At 37.9% G+C, this 17,070-nt stretch overlaps 1 protein-coding gene across 1 annotated transcript in view; it reads left to right on the forward strand.

Moving 5' to 3' along the window:
* The window catches only part of SYT10 (synaptotagmin 10), a 61,333-nt gene that overhangs the window by 33,395 nt on the left and 10,868 nt on the right, over positions 1–17,070 (forward strand). The window lies entirely within an intron of this gene.

The following is a 17,070-nucleotide window of genomic DNA, read 5'->3' on the forward strand; positions in this document are numbered from 1 at the left end:
AAATAAAGCAAGACAATCATATTTTCGAGGGGAAAATAGTAGACTTGTGTGGAGTATAAGATGAAGAAGAGACTAAAGGGAACCAAAAGTAGAACATTTAATTTAAACTACAATAAGTAAGCGCTTTAATGCTGTGGGGCTTTTTAACTGTTTTTATCAGGAGAATAAAACTATTGGAGCTGGCATCTGATATGGCATTGGGGTGTACAGTGGGTAGGAGTAGCGGATCATGAAATGTAGGGGGCCAGGTAGAAGTCTAGACTAGATGAAATAAAGACTGGCCGAGGCTGGTAGCCATGGAAATGGAAAGAAGCTAGTATCTGCCCGTGGAAGCACAGTCTGTCACACATACTTATACCTTCTTCAAGTACATGTCTCATGTCTTCCCCTTCCTTCTCAGCTGGAAGACAGAAATCACCTTGTACATCTCTTACATTGTTCGCAGTGTTTATGAGCACTTAGCGATTCATCAATAATTACTTGTTGAATAAATTAACATAGCAAATTTTCACAGGATGTCAGGTGTGAGAATGTTTGTAAGTGTAAATCTGCTACCACCAGAGGGAAAAAAACAATACAGAGATGTACCCTATTGATTACAAATTAACAAAATATTTTCTTAGTTCTATTTGTTAACATCAGCTTTCTTCTGTAAAAAAAAAAAATGAAAAACTTAGTGTGTGACATAAATTCATATGTAAAAGCAGGAATCGATCAGATTGAAACATATTTTATCCTCACAATTTCATTACTAATTATTTCTATACAAGAATTAACATTTTTATCAGGAATTTTTTTTACTTTAAGATAGAATGGCAAAGGATATAAAGAAAGGTATGCCTTTATTCTTTATAAAAAATATTTTTTACTTTAGGGATCATCGTACTATATATCAGAAATATGTATGGCAAGCCAGTCATCTCTTACACTGATATAGAAATATCTCCAACACAGAGAAAAATCACTTTGAAGAATAGTGTGCTCCCTATGCCACTATTTTTGTAATGGGAAAGAGAAATATCTATTCATATTTGGTTACATAAATTAGAAAAGGCTACGTAAGAACACACAAGAATCTAATAATGGTAGTTAGCTATTGGCAGATATGGTAGAATATGTTTCCAACATATGCTTTATATACATTTATTTTTAAGCTATGTAAAAGTATATTTGTCAAGCTTTCAATTCACTTATTTTCAAAAAGTCAATCATTATAAAGACTAATGTATTTTAAATATTAAATGTAATGATCTCATCTACACCCAAGAAGCCATTGAAAATATAGGCAGAAAAAGAAAAGCTTGTCTTTTTTTTTTTTTTTTACTAGAACTAACTTTATCTTACATATTTATTTATTTACTCATCCATTCAATGAACATTTTTTTTTCAGCACCAACAATGTTCTCGACAGGAATTCTCACAGGAAAAGAGGGTAATGCACAGAACCACACTGACCTAGTTTACTATAAAAGTAAAGTGCTATAAAGTGCTTGAATCTATTATATTTTAACTAAGGATCTGTCAAGTTTGAAAGAGTAGAGCTTAACATGACAAATACAAAGAAGCAATTGTGTTCATTGTACCAACCAGAGTACTAAATGTACTAGCTGAGCTTGAATTTGAAGTATAATGTATTTTAATATCCGTGACTAAAATTCCTTTAAGTATTAAGAAAACTGTTTTTTAATTTTTTTTCTTATTTCTAGTGATATATTTTTAATTTTTCCCCTAAGCATTCTGGATCTATCCCAGGATCAAATTAATACTGGTTTTTGTTTTGTTTTGTTGCATTTAGTTATCAGTTCACTTTTAATTTTTTTAATGTTTTTTTTTTTTTTGAGACAGAGAGAGACGGAGCATGAGCAGGGGAGGGGCAGAGAGAGAAGGAGACACAGAATCCAAAGCAGGCTCCAGGCTCTGAGCTAGCTGTCAGCACAGAGCCTGATGTGGGGCTCGAACCCACGAATGTGAGATCATGACCTGAGCCAAGGTTGGGCGCTCAACCGACTGAGCCACCCAGGTGTCCCATCAGTTCACTTGTAAAGTTTAACTATGGAATAATGGGTTAGCCAATAACATTTTAAAGAATGGCAAAATTCCAACCTTCTTCTAAAGAAAAAAGTATGGTGAAAGGAAAGGCAGGAGAGAGTAAACCTTTTTGATTAGGGGTTGTCCACCTAAATCTCTGGAGTGTAGCAGGCAGGATTATAGTCAGAGGCCTGCAGACTTGGACAGTGAACCCATAATTAGGAATTAAGCATTCCTAATATTCTATTTCATCTCCAGAGTGTCATAGATACCACATCTACTAATGGGCAGAGTTAATTTATTATTAACTCACATGATGCAAATAAATTCTATAAACCTATCAGATCTTTTGGTCATTTTGCAAGAATTTATAGGAAATATCTTAGGTTGCAATATAAAATCAAATTAAAATTAAATTCAAAATAATAGAGTCCATCACAGACTATCAAACATTATGAGAGTTCCCAAATGTTTGCTCTTCTTGGCCTTAACACCTGCTAAACTCTGACAGATTGTTAAAGGGCTTTGGCTTAAGGAAACAAAGCAGGAACAGACCACAAAAACACAACAAACTGGTGGTTGCCACAGGGGAGGGGAGTAGAGGGACGGGAAAAATGGAATAAAAGGAAATAAAAATAAGGAAATTTGTCACATGAATATTTGGTATTCAATAAATCACCATAGTTGTTTATATTATTTTGACAGTTAAATCACATCTGTGTACATTTAGAGCACCAGTCTTCAGTGTTTGGTCTGTTTTGACTACCTTTGCATTTTACATAAAATATCGCAGGCAAATTGGCTTTAAAATAGCCCACAACAATTATATTGGCCTTTCATTATCAGTTTCAGCAGTAGATTCCTGTAATAGTGATTATAGGGTTTTGTTTCACACATCAAAAAAAAATTGATGCATATCTGATGCTTAAATTTATGCCACCAGTTTTAGTCTTAATTCAACACTGAAGCCACACTTTCTAAATAAATATAGAATTGTTGGATTCGCACAGTAAGATATTTTGAATCATTAAAAGAATATCAGTCAAAAGCTGACCATATTTTAGTCATAACATTTGGGATTGCTCAAAAAGCAAGATGATTTTTTTTTTGGCCTAAATTCATTGCATCCACACAATTTCCAATTCAAATTCCTACCTTGCTAGACTTGTAAAGATTATAATGCTATCTAACTTCTCTATCATCCTTGGGTCTCTCCCCCTCCCCCCTCCCTCTTCCCTGTTGCCCTCCCCCTCCCCTTCTCCTGCTCCCCCTCCCACCCCCTTTTTGTCCTCTCCCTCTCTGGCTATTATTGGAAGCAGTGTAGCCTAATCACTGAAGAATTTAGGCTCTGGGAGACAAACTAACAAGCTTTGCAGCCCTGCTGTGTCACTTATGGTTTTGAGCAAGTTACAAAATCTAAGCCTTAATTACTTTTTCTGTAAAATGGAGATTATGAGAGGGCACACCACAGTTTGTTGAATAAATAAAAATAGTGCTTCGCACAGAGCCAGGCATTTGTAAATGCTCACTGTATGTTAGCTGCCAAAAAGTATTACAAAATGATATCAGGATATGGTTTTTGTTGTTGATGTCACTTACATATTAAATAGGAATAGAGATCTTGGTGATAAAACATGGTTATATCTTAATATTATGGTAGGAAATAGTTTGAGGTGGTATGCTTTTCTATTTAATATGGAAAGTTTTGTGTAAGGGTTAATTTAAATCTTTTTAGTTACTCTATGGTGTGGTTCAGTGAGTATATGATTTTTTAATGAAGTACATTCTTATAATGTCACATTGCACACCTCTCATCTGCAACCTGACTTGACTCTTCTTTTACACCGGGCACTTCTCCTGCTTGTTCCTTCACCAACCTGTAATGCAGTTATTAAAAAGTGCATCTTATAAAACTTAAAGAGCTATAGATGTTAGATGTAGTGCATGTGTTCACTCTCTACTATTCTCCACCCTTTCTGGTACCTCAGGGGGCTGGCCTGTTAGGTCCACCGACACTCCTTGGCATTCTGGCAAGAGACGTTAGGGCAGGAGGAGAATGGATTTGGATTTGGATTTGGATTTGGATTTGGACATGTATTCTCATCGTTCTCTTGAGAGATTGCCTCAGGCTGGCCGTGTCCTTCACATGAGGGCACAATTCTATCAAAACAGCCTTGGCTTTTCACTACTTTTTCCTTTTGAGTTCAGGTGACTGTTCTCCTGTCCTTGTCCTTTCAGACCTAGAAGTAGGTCACCACAGTCTCCCCTATTCCCAGTACCTGGGTACAGCACCATCTCTGGCGACTTTCTACCCCTGCTCACATCTCTGTAGATAGTCCATTCATTAAGCCCTCTGGAATTAGTCTAATTTGTGTGTGCCACCTGTTTCCTCTTGGATCCCTGACTGATAACCTAAAGGAAAAAAAAGATTCCTGATTACAAACAGGTAGTTTCTTATAACCTTGGGCTTTGCCACGTGTCTGAGCTGTTTTCTGTGTTCACTGCCTTTAGTCCTTTAAAAGCTTGTTAGTGAGACAAGGCCCTCAACTGCAGAAAGTGAGAAAGAACCATGGTCATGCTAACATCCTATAATCTTTATACACAGAGAGTTTGCAAAGGAACTCCTTAAAATGGAATTTCACATTTCATCCCTATTGAAAAAGTATTTCTGGGTCTTAAAAATCAAGACTATAGACAGAAACAATACATTATTTATTAAGAATAATCTGAGGGGCGCCTGGGTGGCTCAGTCAGTTGAGTGACCAACTTCATCTCAGGTCATGATCTCACAGTTTGTGGGTTTGGGCCCCGTATCAGACTCTGTGCTGACAGCGTGGAGCTTACTTCAGATTCTGTGTCTCCTTCTCTCTCTGCCCTTACCCCGTTCGTGCTCTGTCTCTGCCTCTCAATAATAAATAAATGAAAAAAATATATTTTTAAATTAATTAACCAAAATTATCTGAAAAAGAACTCTATGTTAATAATATAGGTTTCAAAACATATTTATGTGCCCAATTTCCTACATGACTCTTTCTATAAATAGAAACACTTATAAAATATTATGCATGTCACTTGGTTTTTTTTAAGTAAAATCTACTGAATAATTTAACCTTTCCTTAATTGTGGTGATCTTTGTGACCATTAGTTGTTATAATAAATTTAAAAAGGAAACTTTTATTTTTGTCCATTGGCCTTCCATTACATTGTGTGTCTCCATTATAAGTCTACATGCTTCCTGCATTCCTTCCCTTTCCAGTGTGTTGCTTTCAGGTTTCTAATGAAATATTTACATTGGGAGAATTGTGTACAAATAAAATCAATGTTTTAAATAATGACCTGAGATTTTTTTCTCAGAGCAAAGTGCTTGAAACTTATAATAGGTCAGAAGACTTTTCATATTAACTTAAAAATTCTGGAGTATGTTGGGAGTAGGATTGTGAGAACACTCATGTCTAGATCATGTGATCATATTTTAGAATTGCTAGAGAGTCCAATTTAATCTTTTAGCTTTATAGTTTAGAAAATGAAGGCCAAGGGATACTAAAAAAAATCACTTACATTCATCCAGTTGATTAATTGGAGATCCAGGACTATATTTTAAATCTTTAATCAACTCTTAGTTCAGTGTACCTTGTCTTGAATTATGTTAGAGTGTTACTGTTCTTGGAATATACGAAAAAGGAATAAAGAGAACTGAATTTCCTTTTAATATGGGAGTACAACTTTTGGCTTACAGAGTTGAAATCTCAAAATATTTATGTAGTTGAATTAAAGACATTTTTAACATGATACTTATGACAATATGCTTAAGGCGTTTAAAATTTATAATCCTGTCAAATCTGTCTTGTTATCAGCTTTTATTAAAATGCATGGAGAGCTAAACCATGACTCTTTTGGCCTTATTCAAAAAGAACAGTTGCAATCAATGTTATTTCAGGAAGTTTCTAGGCAATTTTTCTTCTCTTTAATGTAACCAGTGAAAAAAATCCATATTTGGGGCAGAATTGATTTTTATCATTTGTGTCTTGCTGTATTTTAGTGTTTGGAAGTTGCAAGAGGTAAGAAGCTTTTGGGGGCTTCTGGGTGGCTCAGTCAGTTGAGCATTCAACGGTCGAATTTACCTCAAGTCGTACTCTCAAAGTTCATGAGTTCAAGCCTCGCATGTGCTTTGTGCTGACAACTCAGAGCCTGGAGCCTGCTTAGGATTCTCTTTCTCCCTCTCTTTACCCCTCCCCTGCTCATGCTCTATGTGTCTCTCTCAAAAAAGAAAAAAAAACTTATAATAAAAGGAGAAGCTTTTCCATCCCATGACATTCTAGCAACATGCCTGTATCTGTTGCAAGTTTTAGGACTTCATTACAGTTCTAAAGGTACCATTGAGTTAACTATGTTCCTTTCTTGCACTTTACTAATTTAATTATTATTAACATGCTCTTATACAATGAAGAGAATATGCAGTTGACTTTTAAATGTGAATGTTTAAGATATTCTCCTCCTTCCCTATAATAGACTGCATTACAGTTTCCTGTAAATCAGGTAACTGATTTACTAATTTCTAAAGAATTTTTTTCAAAGAAATATAGTTCTTCATCTTTTAGCTTTGAAATCCAAGGCCATGAAAACAATTTAAAGTTTGTTATTCTGGCTAGTAAAATTTGAAGCATTGTTTCTGCCGGGGAAGGTTAAGAGGGAAACAGAAGTCTACGGCAACTGGAGTGTGGGTTCCTTAGAAGCCTGGCTCCACTCCTTTGGGTAAGTTGCTTCACATTTCTGAACTCGTTTCCTTGTCCATAAGAAAACCCCACAGGAATATTTTGAAAATAAAATGAGATAATAAATGTGAACTTCTTGTAAAATTTAAAGTTGCCAAGTGTCATTTATCCCAACACACTGTGTGTTATCCACTTGATTGCTAAGAACCCAGTTTCTTCCAAGTTTTAAATTTCTTACCCTAATAATTAAATTTCCTAATTGAATCACCTTCTTTTTAAAAAAAAAAAAAAAGAATGAGATACTTTTTCTTTACTCTTTTCTTCAATCTTGAACTTGATTTAAATTGAACAATGTTATAAAAGACTATAACCATGGCATATACCGCATTCAGTCTTTCTATAATTTTAATTCACTAAACCAGAGATCTTACTGAGTATCAATTTTACGTATGTCTTCAGATACTCTGATTTCTCTTCAGATCGTAAAAATCTTTCGCCTTTTACTTATGTCTTTAGAGTGCTTTTAAATTTTAAATACTCTCTGCACAATCCCACACCCATGGCAAGTAAAGGATGCTTTACAAGTACAGGCACTTATCAAATACCAGTCTACAAAAGAGTCAATAACCAGAAGCAGAAAATTATGCCTAGTCTGGTTTTCATCAAAGCAGGTAGGCTGCAGATGTTTAACTTATAGTCTCATTATATACAGAGTAGCAAGTATGATGTATTGCACATCTAGAGGAAAATAATGAATAACAGAACATTTTGTGATAGAGGTCAGTTACATACTCTGTCTACTTGTAGAACAGGGGTCTTAAATCCACCATTTCATCCAAATCTGTTGAATTCTCCTATCTACCAGGTACTCTGGATATTTTAAAGCATAATCTGTCCCCACTATATAGGGCTACTTTGTAGAAAAGGGAGGCAGGTAATAATGGATATATGTAACATGTCCAAGGAATGAAATGTTTTGTGAAGCAGAGGCAGAGTAAAGGACAGTAGTGGCAGGGGGGCAGAGTTGCTCTACACAGGGAGGTCAGAAAAGGGCCTCTCCGATGAGAGTGTTAGAAGATGAGAGCAAAGATAGGGGAGGGTCAGATCTTCTAGAGCCCTCGGTCCACGGCAAGAGCTTTTAGTTGTACTCTGATTGACTTGTGAGACCACTGATGGCTTCGGATCAGAAGTGAGCCATGGTGTCACTTCGCATCAGTAAGATTTCTGACTACTACACGAAGAGCAGACATGGGGAGCTGAGGTGGTTTTGTTTGCAGCAAATTATGCTGAGAGACTGAGATTGTCTTTGCCAGTAATTTGCTTAACATAGGTTCACTGTGAGAATTATAATTTATAGTAATAATTCACAAACCAAGCATGCCGGATAACATCTTCTAATATGCCAATGAAGAGATACCAAGCCAACGATAGACTAATTACCATATTGTTCCAGGCAAAGAGGAGATGAATGAAATAAAATTCACATTTAGCTGAGGTATTCCTTTCTATTAGTTTATTCTTGGTAGAGTCAGTCCTTCCAACTAAAATCTGGGTATCAGTCACTGTCCTAGTAGGAGCTAGGACCACGTAGCTAGCAGGAGACAGCACTGGTTTTGCAGACAAGATGGGCTGCAATGAAGGTTATGACTCAGGGGACACAGGTTACATAAGTAGCCTTGCCAAGTCAGAAACACCTGTCCCTTCTCTTCCTGACACTGCTTCACAGTTTAATGGCACTGCCAACCAAGAGTAGCCTGGCTATGGCAGGAGCAGGTGTCCCAAAATCTACAGACACCTATTTAGATTAGCAAAGAGTAGCCCAAACCAAACACTCCTGAGTTACTGGTCAGACCTTGCTTTCTAAAGTTTAAAAATCCATCATGTGATGGACACCCCTGTCATTACTCCACTATCAGTGATGCAATGGTTTTCTGCTCCATGTGCAAGAGTTTAGTAAGAAAGTCTTAATATCCACCTGCAGAACAATGTCACTGAAGCAAGTTATTCAAAATAAGTTCAAACTACAAACAGTGTTGTCCACAACAAGCTTTCAGGGGCACCTGGGTGGTTTGGTCCTCTTGATCTCAGCTCAAGTCTGATGATTTTAAACCTCACACTGGGCTCCACACTGGGCTCCACACGGGGCCTGGAACCTACTTTTAAAAAAAACAAACAAGCTTTCAAAACATTGGTTTGAAACCACTAGTCAATACACAACTGGGGGTGAAACCATGTAAAAACTAATTTAAGGCAGTGTCTAAAATAATGAAGCCAAGTTCATCCAGTCCAAGTGTCTATGCACAACAATACTGAGAGGGATGTCTTTAATTAGGAATTTTATGAAGGTATTTTAAAGCTGCAAACACTCTAAGGAGAGCTGCATACTTTATTACTTAAGTTTCTATGCTACTATCTATAAACAGTCATCAAGGTTTGAGAATAAGTCTCCAGTTCCTCTCACCAAAAAGTTTAAGGTATCTCTTAACCAGTATTATAAAGGGAAGAGTTCTTAATAGATTTGTATTCCCTTATGCTCCAAGTTGCTCTTGTCCCAGTGTCTACAATGGGCTATCCCCTCTTTGGTTCAGGCTGCTTATTATACAATAGTTATGATTTGATTTGTTAAATAGAGGAAAGGCTATTTTAAGGTCTCAGCTCTTTTCTACAACCTGAGCACTTTGTGGCTTCTAGTAGCTAAGTCCAAGGCTGTGTTGGATAGGATAAAAGCTAACCATTTTGGCAGAGTTACTTCCCACCCAGATGGGGAGCTGACAGTGGTCCCCCCACTGAGCAGAAACATGGCACTATTAAATAGCATCACTGGCAACAGTAGCTATGGATGGTGACTGTTGATCACTAATGCTCAGTGGGGCTTGTAATCATCCCATCTCTAACACTGCCACGTTGTCTGTCCCTTTCTGCCCTGTTCAGCAAAGTTTCACCTGGACTTAGTGCCCTGGCCAACCACAATGCTTAATATGATATTGTATTACTGAAAATTTATTATTGAAAAGTGTGTTCCTTCCTTTCTGCACAATATGAGCAGGTCCTGCTAAAGGGCATCTGGTGAGCATTTTCTCTGTCTCCCCGGGGAGATGGTGGGAAAGAATCGATAATGGAAATGTACGTAAAACTCCAGGAGTCTAACCAGGTGCTGTGGCAGAACCCTCCTTTGCCTGTTCCTTCCTCCACCCTCATTGAACATGGTGAAATCTGGTTTAATTACCATCACTGGGAGGAGGAGGCAGGGCAGGAAGGAAGTGTTGTGTGAAAATAGTGGTTCTCTGAAGGAAAAGAAGGGAAGTGGGCTAGAAACTGGAGAAGATTTATAATGTTAATTACATTTCCTAATTGTATTCTATCAAACAACTTCCTCCTCCTCCGTTGCCTCCCACAGTCACGAGACTGCTTGTACTGGCAGTTGGAGGAGATGGCCAGATGTGCAAGGAATAAACACAATTATACACCTTAAAGATACATTTGAGTCTCAGACTCCAATGCATGATAGAATTATAAGCAAACATAATCCCAGATCACTCTAGAGTAGAGGGATCTTTGAAGAAATAAAGTTCTTTTTAAAAAATGTTTTATTTATAAGAGAGAAAGTGCAAGCAGGGGAGGGGCAGAGAGTGGTTGGGGACAGAGGATCTGAAGCAGGCTCTGTGCTGACAGCAGAGAGCTCAATGCAGGGGCTCAAGCTCGCAAACCATGAGATTTGCGAGCCATGCCCTGAGCCAAAGCCGGATGCTTAATTGACAAAGCCACCCAAGCACCCCAAGAAATAAAGTTCAATAAAACCAATACATAAGTATCCTGTAGCTTTAGCTCCCCAAGACCTAGGTGTATCTTTAGATGGCTCAAAGCTATTAAGACTATTTATTGTACTCCAAGGGCCACCATATGAACATGCCCGTGCACAGTTCCTGGGGGCCTCACTCACAGAGTCCATAACACCCATGAACTGTGTCTTTGCTCACTTGTTCTCTGGTTACTCAGTAGCCTTCACTTCCTCAAACAGTAGATGACCCTACTGTCACTGAAGTCATGACTTGTCCTGATGCTCTTATGATTTATTCATTCAATAAGTTTTTCACTGAGCATCAACTTATTCCAGTCACTGACCATAGTAACATTGTTATAAACAAAAGAAACAGTATTTTTCCCCCAACATCTATGTGTCAGACTACAAACTGGGCCCATAATATATATTAGCTTTGAATATTATCCCTTTAAACTTTAAATGCAACCCTTCCAGGTAATTGTTTTTAACCATGAAAATGGATCTCATCCTGACTGCAAAAAAAAATCAGGGTTGATCTAAGTATTCCTAAAGAGAGGTCATTTAGAATAAGGCCAGCGTGTTGCCATTTAAAGTATCCTGTGGCCTTGCCAGGGCCAGTGACTCTGTTCACCTTCTGGTCATGGCTCACTTCTCACCTGCTGGCCTCTTTGTGTGCTGCTCCCTCTGTTTTTAATTCTCTTTACCTTTCATCATTCTTCAAAGTTTAGATTAAAAGCCACCTACCTCAAGTTCTCCTGATTCTCATGGGAAGAATCAGATATATTCATTATCCAGTTTGGTCTTTCCTCATGAATTCCCAACCAGACCAACCCTGATCTTGTTCTCGAACTTGAAATTGAGCTGATACCACTAGTTGATCCTTTGTGGTCTTTCTAATGAGGTCCTGCTGGGTCTATAGCAAACAAGGGCTAAAAGGGCCTATTCATACATTCCTGAACATTCCTGAATTATATATACCACTTAGCCCTCATTTTACCAGGGCTTAAAATTCCAAAATTTTAGAGCTGGAAAATAAACTAGTTCATCTTCTTGAACACCCCCTCATGCTATATGGAAGAAACTGAGGTCAAGTGAGTTTAAGTGGATTGCCCAAGGTTGGATACATGATTTTCTCAGGTGCGTGGATTGTGCGGGTCAGAGAGGAATAAAGATCTTACAATAGTTTGAATGCAGCAGACCCACTGTGGGTGTGCATGGCACTGCAGCTTCATTTTGCGAGCAGGTGGATGAAAGACTGGTAATTTAATGAAGAAGCTCATTTTGATCTGGTAACACATCGTTTAACCGTGCGAGGAAAACTATCCGTTTTCTTACCAACCAGGAAATGTGGAAGACAGGCTGCATTTAGGATGCTAAGTGGATGTGAGGACTGCTGTCACCATGGCAACCAATTGTTTATTTAAAATTTTCTTTTCAATAAGTCCTAATGATTCTTACTTTCTAATAGATCTCTGAATCCAAACCTTTCTTCAGCTAACATCTTCACACACCTGTTTACTTCAATGGCCCCTCTTTTTTCATCCTAATCTACCGACTCACAACAAAGAAATGTTTTCAAATGTTATTTACAATACTGTCCTTATTTTTTGAGTGTCTGCTTATGCCAGGCACTTTACATGCATGATACCTACCTTGTGAGGCAGATGTTTTTATCCACGTTTTGTGATTAAACCGAAGTTCAAAGAGGTCATATATTTTTGACATGTAGGAATTAGTACATGAAAGATGTAGGATTTTACCTCTGGATTTTCTGATCTGGGAACTTACACACCCTTTTCATTCTGCCAAACTCCCACTCTTTCTTGTTTCCACTGCCACGGGAGCCACGGAATAAGCTACCTCGAGCCTTACGCCACCTCCAACATGTCACCAAACTCTTTATTTCCCAGCATAAGCTGCTCGTTCTTATTGGTAAATATTAATCATCGGACTCACATACAACACTATTCTTCTTGTTCTCCGTCAAATCCCATCTCGTTATGCTCTCAAACCCTTCCCAGTGTGATGTCCGCTTCCCTCCAGGACTGCTGCCCGTAGTCATGACGGACTGTGGTTACCACGCCTCCAGTCTGCCTCCTCTCCATCTCTGTACTCAGTCACTATAGTTTGACCTTACGACTAGCTCAGTCCAGGAATAGGATGTGCAATGCAACCATTTGTATATCAACTTATCTTGCCAATGACTTTTATTTTTATCTTGGAGAGGTCGTAGTGGAAGGAAACTTTATAACTGTGACTGTGTTTGTGAGGCTAACTCATTCTATAGCCAATTATTAGAAAATGATCTTTATCTACTCAGCCCTATGTCTGTGGAACTTGGATGAAGAAATCACATGTACAGTCCCTGACCCATCCTCAGTGTTAGCCTTTTCATAAGCCCTTCTTCCAAGTATACAGTCACCAGATAGTCACTGTGAATGTTCCACCAGATACATTAGTGGGAATGAGAATGGTCTTCTTACCTGAAAGAAATTTTATGGAACACCATCCTAGACTTAAAGCAGGTTTTCAAAGGATTATTTGCCCAAAGATACAGTAGTTTTTCAAATGTTAATATGGCAGGTTCATGCTTATGTAGAATTGCAATAAGAAACTAAAACCCAAATTACCACTTCAAATATTTTAAGGAATTTGGATAAAAATAACTCTAAAAATTAGTATACATTTCTCTACCTTCTTAAACAGAACAAATGGAATATTTTTTCTTAGCTTAATGACTCAAAAGTCATCATTTTGAATACTCATTACTGTTGAGGTTTATAATAAAGTGCTGTTTTTAGGTTACTAAGGCATTAGTGTTAGTTCCCCCTGATACAAAATGATTCCAGATTGTTATCATTTTTAGAATGCTTCCTTCTTTCTTGTATGAATATTGTCTTTCCTGGCATCATTGATTGCTGCCTTCACCAGACCAACTGTGTTTCCCCATCTCCATATTTGACCTGCTGTAGATTGACATCCCAAATAAACATTGTTAGAATTTTGTCTAAAATAATAGTAAATGGATGTTGAATAAAAGAATGAGGTAGTATCCTTATTTAGGGGAATTGCATCCTATTAATGTGTTTTATTTATGCCATATGTTCAGAGACCTCTCAACTCATTTCCTGATTCTTTGCTGGACACCAGAGGGCTCAGATTGTTAGGGCTGAGTATGGCTTTATAAACTCCAGTGATCTCGGGCAGAGAAGAGGCAGGAATTAAAACAAACCCGGCTCCCTGGAGCGAGGCCATCAACAAAGGGAAGACTTGGTCAGGATACTGAGAATTAGTACACACTAGTTCACAGGACTGTAGCCAACATCTGGAGTTCTGCTGTTAATTTGTTACAGGATCCTTTTAAAGGTTATATGGCCATTTACCTTCATTAAGTTCATTTCTCATAGTTACCTCTTAGATCACTTCCAGATACAAAAAGTTCTAGAATATTGGTATTTACCTTAGAGAGTACTCTGCCCTTTTCAGTGTGTGAGCAGTTTCAGTTCTTTTACATTCATACTTCCTGGAGGAAAAATCTAGTCTAATTAAGAATCTAACTTTTATGCAGTTGTTATGCATGTGTATTATACACTAAGCACCACCCCCAATCCATTCCAGTCCCCTGGCCCCATGGAATTTAAAAACTTCGGGAGACTTCTTACTACAATGGTATGAAAAAGCCCGCTAGCTTGTCATACAGACCTGCCTGGAGATGTTCTTTAATCATCCTCTTTGCTTTCAACTGAGTTAGGCTAGCATTTTGGTCAACTCCTCAGTTTAACCTCTTGAGGTTTACCAATACCTGTTAATAACAGTCAAAATTATGTTGCAGCTGGATCCATAGAAAGGACCTTTAAGATATGGGACCGAAAATGGTAAACTTTCTTTGTTCCAACCAGTAAGCATATGATGTATCTAGAAAAGTAGACAAATTACTTCCACAGGTTGTTTAATGTATAAAAGTAAAACCATATCAGTCACCACACATAAAAATGTTTTATTAATTTACCCCTTTGATTTCTCAGTTTGTTTGTGGTACATTCCCTATTGCACTCTAAGCATTTCATCTCTGAGATCATGTCTCCTATTACCTTCCAGCTTCTTCATCATCATCCCCAACTAATAATTCCTGGAAGGAGAAATACACAGTGAGAGAAAGGGGGATGGCTGCTGGGTAGAAAACTTCAGAGAAAACTCTACTGACTGTGGGGGGGTAGGGGGGTCCTGGGTGGCTCAGTCAGTTAAGCACCTGACTCTTGATCTCAGCTCAGGTCTTGATCTCAGGATTGTGAGGTCAAGCCCCACCTTGGGCTACACACTAGGCATGAAGCCTAGTTAAACAACAACGAAAGAGAAGGGAAGGGAAGGGATGGGGAGGGGCGGGGCGGGGAGGGAAGGGAAGGGAAGGGAGAGAAGAAAGAAAGAAAAGAAAGAAAGAAAGGAAGGAAGGAAGGAAGGAAGGAAGGAAGGAAGGAAGAGAAAGAAAGAAAGAAAGAGAAAGGAAGGAAGGAAGGAAGAAAAAAAGGAAGGAAGGAAGGAAGAAAGAAGGAGAAAAAAGAAGGAAGGAGAAGAAAGGAAGGAAGAAAGGAAGAAAAGAAAAATACTTAGGGGAAGAGATAGAAAAACAGGAAGAAAATAATCAGGATCAGACTTAATTTCTTAGCCTTTCAGAGCCTGACAACTGACATCTCCAAGGACAGAATCATGTCACATCTACTTGGCATCTATGGCACCTACCAGTGCACCTAGCAAATAATATCTTAATTGCTTGGTGGTGAAAAGAATGAATCCTTCATAGGAGGTTATATTCTTCCTGTTTTTTTGTCAGGCCTCTCCTATTGGATCTTGCTCACTGTTTTGGGTCTGTAGCAATCCAACAGCCCAGAAGAGGTCCAATTGGATATATCTTTGTTTTAAAATACATAGTTTTTACTATTGTCCTTAAAAAAATAATAGCTGCTTTCCTTCACTAACGTTTGTCATTTCTCTAGTACTTACTGAGCCCCCATACGGGTGAGGCACTGCTACATGTGACAGCAGCACTACCATGAACAAAACAGAATCTCTTATCATATGCCAGACACTAGTTTGAACGCTTTGGACTTTATTTACACTATCTCATTTAATGATTAACACCACTGTTGAGTGGGTATTTTTCTCAATTTGAAAATGAAGTTTCAGAGATTCAAAGTTTAATTAAATTTCCTGGATCTCACAACTAGGAAGTAGAGAGTTGCACACAAGTTTAACTGACTGTAAAGTTTATGCTCTTAACTACCAAGCTCTACTACTTCCAGACCCTGAATAAAGAAATAGGAATTATATAAATCAGAACCTAAGCTGTAAGAATAAATGCCAATGAATGTAAATAGTTTGTCATGAAGAATTTTTAGGAACTTATTTTTTTATAGGCCTGGGTACATAAGCAACTTATTTCCCACCAAATTAAATCTACCACATATTGTCTTAGTAGGAATGATTTGATTAAATCCTGTAAACGGCTCTTTTGGAAGCTTCTTAAATGTGCCTTGTTCACACTCATTTTCATTTGTCCACCATCTATGCAGCCGTGGAGAGGAAATATATCTATATCAGGGTACTGTGGACAGTTTAAATTCATGTTTAATACAAAGCAGATCAGTTTCTGTCCATATTAACAATGCTCTTTTCATTCCTTCCAAAAAATGCACCAAGAGCCAGCTATGTACCATGTGCTTCAGTAGGAAGTAGCAATAAGACAGACAAGAACTCTGTTGTTCTATACTTCAATATGGGAATCAGTGAAACAAAAAATGAATTTAAAAGATATTTTCCGATGATGATAGGTGCTGTGAAAAAAAATGTAAAGGGTCTGTGAATAGGTGAGTATAGGATAGGAAGAGGGAAGGACTCACCAAGGAGATGCTGTTTGAGCTGAGTCCTGCATAGTGAGGCGGAGTCATCAATGGAAAGATATAAGAGAAAAAAAGAAAATGCAGTAGGCAAAAGCAGGAACAAAATGCATTTGTTTGAATAAGAAAAAAATGCTTTTGAGCATGCATCAGAGTAAGATAAGAGAGGCAAGAAATAAAATTAGAAAGATAGGTAGGATCCCTATCACATAGGGCATTATATGTGTGACCTTGTAATGCATTGTCCAAATCAAAGACATTAGTAATTGAAGGGAATGAAGGGGGCTCCTCGGTGGTTCACTTGGTTAAGCAGCTGACTCTCGATCTCAGCTCAGGTCATGATCTCACAGTTCAGGAGTTCAAGCCCCATGTCAAGGATTCTGCTTGGGATTCTGTCTCTCCCTCTCTCTGCCCCTCCCCCGGTTCATGTGTATATGCACTCTTGCTCTCTCTTTCTCTCTCGCTCACTGTCTCTCTCTCTCTCTCAAAACTAAAAAAAGAAAAAAATAATAATTGAAGGTGATGTTCTTAATAATTACACTAATAATTACACTAGGACAGCAAACCCAAAATTTCCCAGATAGTAATACTAAGATTTATAGTTATCCCACTTATATACCAGGAATTGGAATATTATTCCAGTATAGGTGTGAGCCCT

This window comes from Suricata suricatta, chromosome 10, assembly GCF_006229205.1.
Source record: "Suricata suricatta isolate VVHF042 chromosome 10, meerkat_22Aug2017_6uvM2_HiC, whole genome shotgun sequence".
Lineage (NCBI taxonomy): Eukaryota > Metazoa > Chordata > Mammalia > Carnivora > Herpestidae > Suricata > Suricata suricatta.